Source organism: Bubalus bubalis, chromosome 7, assembly GCF_019923935.1.
Source record: "Bubalus bubalis isolate 160015118507 breed Murrah chromosome 7, NDDB_SH_1, whole genome shotgun sequence".
NCBI lineage: Eukaryota > Metazoa > Chordata > Mammalia > Artiodactyla > Bovidae > Bubalus > Bubalus bubalis.
The window spans coordinates 59,322,602-59,329,961 of NC_059163.1; positions in this window are offsets into that span (position 1 = coordinate 59,322,602).

The window sequence follows — 7,360 nt, forward strand, 5'->3', positions numbered from 1 at the left end:
TATGAATTTCTCACAGTAGTGATCATTTAAAAAAGAGTTCTCAGGAAGGTCCCTGAGAGTGTAGGGAGAAGTCTGATGTTGAGCTAGAAGCCAGGGTATGTTTCCCTTTGGCCGATGGCTGTCTACTCTGAGGTGCTGGAGTTCAGCAGCCCTGAGACTGAATGTCCCTCTTCCTCCTTCCTGGTCTGTCTGGTAAAAGGGGAAACCCTAGGAAACCACATTGGAGCCATGGCAGAGGACAGAGAGAATGCCTTTCTTCCCAGGCACCCAGCAGCTGGGCTGCTGATATCAGTGTGCTTCAGGGCTTCTGGAGTCAGACATACTATGAGGATTCTGTAAATCTTGCATAAATTACTCAGTGTAAAGACTTTTACTTTTACAGATTAGTTAATTTGGAACAGCCCTAAAGTTTTCAGGATTGGATTATTCATGGCAGTTATTCCAGTTCTCAATTTAGTAGACACAGTCTTTTTTTAATAGACATTTTATTACAATTAAAAAAAATAACACATTAGGCTTAGCTCTCAGCAACTTCTAATTTCAGCAGCTGGACAGCCCCTAAGTCTTCCTCACAATTATTTGAGATTTGGATTCTTGTCTGCAGTCTTTCCCTACTCACCAAGGCATCCTGCATTGGCAACCCAATACGCCTAAAACAATGTGCTTGTTTTATCAGTAACTCATGACCTGGGGCTGCTTCTCAGATTAACCACCATTTATCCACAAGCCAGAACATGTTCTCTATATAAAGGATGAAGAATAATTGGGATCCTGGTTTCCCCAGGAGGTTGCAAGGACAACTTTATCACTGATGCTCTGCTGGGGAAACTTCCCACAGTCCCCTAGCTCCATTTTCCACCCCTCTGCCTCTGGTACTGATCTCAGCCCTCTGTTATCATTTTTCTACTTATTTTGCTTATTCTGTCTTCCCCCACTAGAATGCAAACTCCTTTAGAGCAGAGATTTTTTCTGTTTTGCTCACAGATGTTGTCTCCACCTTTGCCCAGGACAGTGCCTGGCACATAGCTTCTCTCCAAGGATTTTCTGAAGGAAAAACAGTTTGTCTGTAGACACTTCATTGATTGACCTCCTCTGCTCTTCTGAGGTCCAGCAGGGCAGCCAAGTTCACCCACCTCAGTGCTGGGCCTTGTTGTAAATCAGGCACATAGATTTACTAGTCAGGGAGCATTCCTCACATTCAGCAAGTATATTTTTGCTTACATTTTCCGGGACTGGGCTTCCCTGGTAGCTGAGCTGGTAAAGAATCTAACTGCAATGCAGGAGATCCCATTCGATTCCTGGGTTGGGAAGATCCACTGGAGAAGGGATAGGCTACCCACTCCAGTATTCTTGGGCTTCCCTTGTGGCTCAGCTGGTAAAGAATCTGCCTGCAATGTGGGAGACCTGGATTCAGTCCCTGGGTTGGGAAGATTCCCTGCAGAAGGAAGAGGCTATACCCACATCAGTATTCTGGCCTGGAGAATTCCCATGACTGTATGGTTCATGGGGTCGCAAAGAGGCGGAGCCAACTGAGTGGCTTCTATTTTCTTTCATTTTCCTGGCCCAGCTGCCACTAGGCTGTCCCCCCGCCCCCACCTTTGGCTTTTCCCTTTACTTCCTCCTGTTGGATTCTGCTTCATCCGAGGGTCTTGCTGTGGATTGCCCTTGAATGATTTCAGAGTCTGCAATTACATGGATCACCACAAATGGGTTTTATGGGTCAATCCCCCATTGCTGCCTCTGTTCTTATTGCTGTATCAGCTCTTCAAGACGAGAAATGGAAGTTCTGGGTCGACAAGGTCTCTGCTGTGGCCCACACCTCAGACCCTGTCCGCTCTCCCCCACACCCAGATCTCTGGAGAGACTTCCTTGAATTTTCTTTTTCTCGCTGTAGCTCCCTGATAGCATGTCTGTAATGATGGATTTATTCTTAGGGTCTGTTACTGCCAGGCCTGACAATGTCCTCCAAGCTGGATGTCCCTAGCCCAGATCCAGACCTGCATAGACCCTGGTCTTCACTTGATCCTTCAAGGTGCTCCCTGACCCTCTGCCTCGCACAGGAGGCCAACCAGGTATCCTACAGAGCTCTGGGTTTCATGCCTATGGGTGTTCTCAGGGACTGGTGTTGGGTCCCCATCTGAGGTGGACAGTCTGGCAAGCAGCTCACTTCTGCCGGTTGAAACTGTGGAATCACTCAAGATCGGGCCAGAATGGTACACACATGCTGGTTTGGGGTAACTCTCTTGACCACAGAATGACTTTGGGGGTCTGGGATGCCAACAGTTCACCACTAACCCTTGGGCTTGAGCCACCATGTAAGCCCATGTCCCTCTGTGATTTGAGTGTGGTGCCACCTCCTGTCTTCAGTGCCTGAGGCAGGTGTGACAGTGGATGCTACCCCCCCATGGCCCCTGAGCCTCCGGCATCCAGGGTGATATCCACCATGCTGCACGCTATGTGCCAGGTACGAAGTAGTCCTTGGGGCGTGGCTTTCAAGACTGAACACCAGTGAGTCTTCTGGTCACTGTCTTCTCTTGCCTCCCGTTGACATGGTGAAATCATGCTCTCCAGCCCTAAGTCATGTGGACGAGGGAAGTTCCTATTTTGTAGCAGTGGAGCTGAGCCTCTCTCTTCACGCATGGACCCCTCACTACCCTCCCCATTGGCAGTGGTGTGTGTTCAGTCAACACCGAAAGGGCTCCCATTCTAGAGATGCAGTGATTCCCGCCTCAAGAGTCCAGGCTGGGATCTGCCTTATTCTCTGTTTCCACCATAAAATTCTGAATGGTAAACTTAATAAGACCAGAAAACAAATATTAGTTTACATTTCCCTGCCTACTTTTTGGAAGACTTGTATCAATAAGGCACAGTACCACCAACCTTTGAGAGAGAGTAACTGGAAGGCAGTGTGGACAGGTGATGCAGGGTCATGAGTAATAATAAAACCATTATTAGAGACATGCTAGCAGAGAACTGAAGACACAAAAAGATCTATGCTGTTTAATGGAAACAGGTCCTGAAGAGCCCTGGTCCTGTGGTTAATTACAGCATTGCTACTATTTATTTCTGGTGGAAACTCTCCAGGAACATTACATTGGACAATAAAGTACCTGAAGAGATGGTTCTTGGATTTGAACAGGAAGAGACAGTGCTTGGACTCTGTAAAGAAGTTTTTGATTTACCAAATAGACAGTAAACAACGTACAGGTAACTCTTCTCTACCAATCATCAGGAATAAGTCACTATACTTCACATCGGTCTGTACTTTTAGAAACATTTTAAAATCAGATTATTTATATAGACAGGAGCTCCGCAAAATTTTTTTCCTACAACCCTGCACACCCTAGAGGCAGCTTTGAGAAGGAGAATATCCTGGCGTATGCAGCCAGAACATACATTGCTTCTTATTTCTTGGAGGCACGATGTCTTTTTTTCAGTTTTAAAGTAAGTTATTGGTAGCAGAACAGTCTTTGCCTTGAGTGCTAATGGGGATGTGGTGAAAGTTCGTGCTGAGACTGATGAGTCTGACATATTGAAAAAGGCAAATTCCACCATATTAAGGTTATAGGAAGTTCCTCATAGGGTTTTTATAAAACCTGAAAGAAGAATCTCATTTTACCTCATGATGGGTGAGAGTACCACATTATTAACTTCTGTTCTCCCCAAAGAGGAAGTTAGAGCCTTAGCTGTGCCCACAAACTCTCTAATCCTAAGGCACTGAAGTGTTTGTCATCCTGGAAGCACAATACCTGTGACCCTGGGGGGAAAAAATGGGCCAGAGAAAAATGCTGGAGGAACCTCTACCAGTTACTGGCTCTCATTGTCTTCTTTATTTTTTGTTTTTAGTTGGAGGATAATTGCTTTACAATGTTGCATTGCTTTCTATACAGTATACAATTGCATTTCCAGACAATTACATGAATCAGCCATATGTGTACATACGTCCCCTCATTCTTGAACCACCCTCCCATCCCTCCAGGTTGTCACAGAGCGCCAGATGGAGCTTCCTGTGTTATACAGCAACTTTCCACTAGCTATCTATATTATGGGGCTTCCCTTGTGGCTCAGTGGTAAAGAATCTGCCTTCAATGCTGGAGACCAGGGTTCGATCCCTGGGTTGGGAAGATCCCCTGGAGAAGGAAATGGCAAGCAACTACAGTATTCTTGCCTGGAAAATCCCATGGATGGAAGAACCTAGTGGGCTATAGTCCATGGGGTCACAAAGAGTTGGACACGACTATTTTACATGTGGTAATGTATATGTTTCAGCGCTACTCTCTCAATTTGTCCCCCCTTCTCCTTCCTCTGCTGTGCTCACAAGTCTGTTCTCTATGTCTGCGTCTCTATTCCTCCCCTGCAAAGAGGTTCATCTTTCTAGACTTCATATGTATGCATTAATATAGGATATTTGTTTTTTTCTTTCTGACTTACTTCACTCTGTATAACAGGCTCTAGGACCATCTACCTCATTAGGGCTCAAATTCATTCTTTTTTTTATGGCTGAGTATATTCCATTGTATATATGGACCACAACTTCTTGACCCATTCATCTCCTGATGGACATCTAGGTCACTTCCATATCCTGGCTGTTATAAATAGTGTTGCAATCTCATTGTCTTCTAACTCCTAGACTCACTAGGGGGATCCAGAGACCAATCAGCCCTCCTCCTAGTTCTTTTGTTTCTAGAAAAGAGCTGAATCAGTCTCCATGATGCTGTTTTAAGTATCCTGGCACATTGTGTAGTAATACAAACTGCTGACCTTTCTTGGGGTTTATACACGTCTGTCACTGTTCTAAGGCTGTCATGAGTTTTACTTGTTAATTCTCATAGACCTGTGAATTAAATTTTATTATTATTCTCATATAATAATGTACCCCCAAGGTACCAAAAGGTTAAGGTTTCATGGTTAGTCTGATTACAGTGAGAAACCCAGGCAGTCTGATTATAGAGCTGGCTTTCATATCTTTTCTGCTATTCAGCCTCCCATGAGCTTGGAAACTAACTACTGTCCTGCTGGACCTTGTTCTTGGATGGAAGGATATTGTTGCACAAGAGCAATTGGCATGATTTGGTGTATAACCCGAATGCTGTCAGTCCTCACTGCCTGTGGCTACAGAGAAGGCTCGTCAGCATCAAGGAGCCTCATTCTTGGTCCCCATGAATACTTCTGTGAGACCCCAAGGGGCCTTGCACATGCTCACACTCCACAGTCAGTCACACTCATGGTCCGGTGCTACCGCAGTCTACGCACTTCAGCTATCTCAGGGGGCTAGCCTGGGGCCTGTCAAGGTCCAGGAAGGAGGCTTGCACCACTGATACTGCCGAATGAAGTGCCTTCCAGACTGCGTTAATCTTCATGTTAAGAGTGCTCCTCCTAATAATCCCAAATCCATTTACCTTGTGGTGAGGAGCCACACTGAGCCCCACGTAATGGTGGATTCAGTCTCTTTCTCCTCAGAACTGGGTGTCAACATCTCAGCATCTCAGAGCTGCAATGCTAGGATCCAGAGTTGCACCTAGTCAACAGGATCAGTTCACACCTGTTAGAATGGCCATCATCCAAAAGACAAGAGATAATAATTGCTGGTGAAGATGTGGAGAAAAAGGAACCTTAGCACACTGTTGATAGAAATGTACATTGGTATGGCCATTATGAAAAACAATAGGGAGAGGGTTCAGGATGGGGAACACATGTATACCTGTGGCGGATTCATTTTGATATTTGGCAAAACTAATACAATTATGTAAAGTTTAAAAATAAAATAAAATTAAAAACAAAACAAAAACAAAAACAAAAAAAAAAGAAAAACAATAGGGAGTTTTTTCAAAAAATTAAAAAGAGAACTACCATATGATCCAGCAATTCCACACCTGGGTATCTGAAAAAAAAAAAAAAAAAAAAAAAGACAAACCTACTAATTTGAAAAGAATATACACCCTCATGTTCATTTTAGCACTATTTACAATAGCCAAAATATGGAACTAATCTACATGCCCATGGATAGTCAATGAATAAAGAAAATGTGGTATATAAATAATGGACTATTATTTAGTCATTAAAAAATCTTGCCATTTGTGACAACATGAATAGACCTTGAAGACATTATACTAAGTGAAGTAAGGTAGGCTGAGACAGACAAATACTATATGATCTCACTACATGGACTCTAAAACAAAGCTAAAAACAACAACAACAAAAAACCCTAGCTCATAGATACAGAAAACAGACTTATGGTTGATAGAAGCAGGGGTAGGGGTGTGAGTGAAATGAGTGAAGGGGATGAAAAGGTACAAATTTCTAGTTATTTGTAAGTAAGCCAAGGGGATACAACGTACAGTGTGGTGACTATAGTTAATATACCGTATGGCATATTTGAAAGTTGCTAAAAGTGTCGCTCTTGAAAGTTCTCATCACAAGAAAGAAAAATTCATAACTCTGTATGGTGACATGTTAATTAGACATTGTAGGGATCATTTTGCAATATATACAAATAGTGAACCATTATATTGTACAACTGAAACTACTGTAATATTATATGTGAATTATGTCTCAATAAAAAAATTTGGAAACATAAGACAATCCTATCAGTGCTTAGAGTTTTATCTGAAAATGACAAATAATTTAAAATCTGATGTCATATTAAATGACTCTGTTAGAGAAATAGATAAATAAACCTTTAGAAACAAAACTTATTGATTTGAGTGCACATAAATATACACTATAAAACTACCAATTCTCTAAAGTACCCAGTCAACTTTTTAAAATAAAAAGTAATTGTGGCTACATACACAATCTCAGAAACCTTCCTAATTAAATACACTAAGAAAGAGGCCTTTTATAGGTATAATAAAGGATAAAAATGGTAGAGACCAAAATGCTGAAGAGATCAAAAAGAGATGGAAAGAATACACGGAAGAACTATATAAAAAAGATCTTAAAGAACCAGATTACTACGATAGTGTGGTTAGTCACCTAGAGCCAGACATTCTGGAGTGGGAAGTCAAGTGGATCTTAGGAAGCACTGCTATTAATAAAGCTAGTGGATGCAATGAAATTCCAGCAGAACTATTCAAATCCCTGAAGGAGGATGCCATCAAGGTTTTGCATTCCTATGTCAACACATCTGGAAGACCCAGCAGTGGCCACAGGATTGAAAAAGGTCAATCCTCATCCCAGTTCCCAAGAAGGGTAGTGCCAAAGAATGTGCTAATCATTGGACAATTGCTCTCATCTCCCATGCTAGTAAGGTCCTGCTTAAAATCTTGTGTGCTAGGCTTCAGCATTATGTGAACGAAGAACTTCCAGACGTCCAAACTGGGTTTAGAAAAGGAAGAAGAACTAGAGACAAATTGCCAAC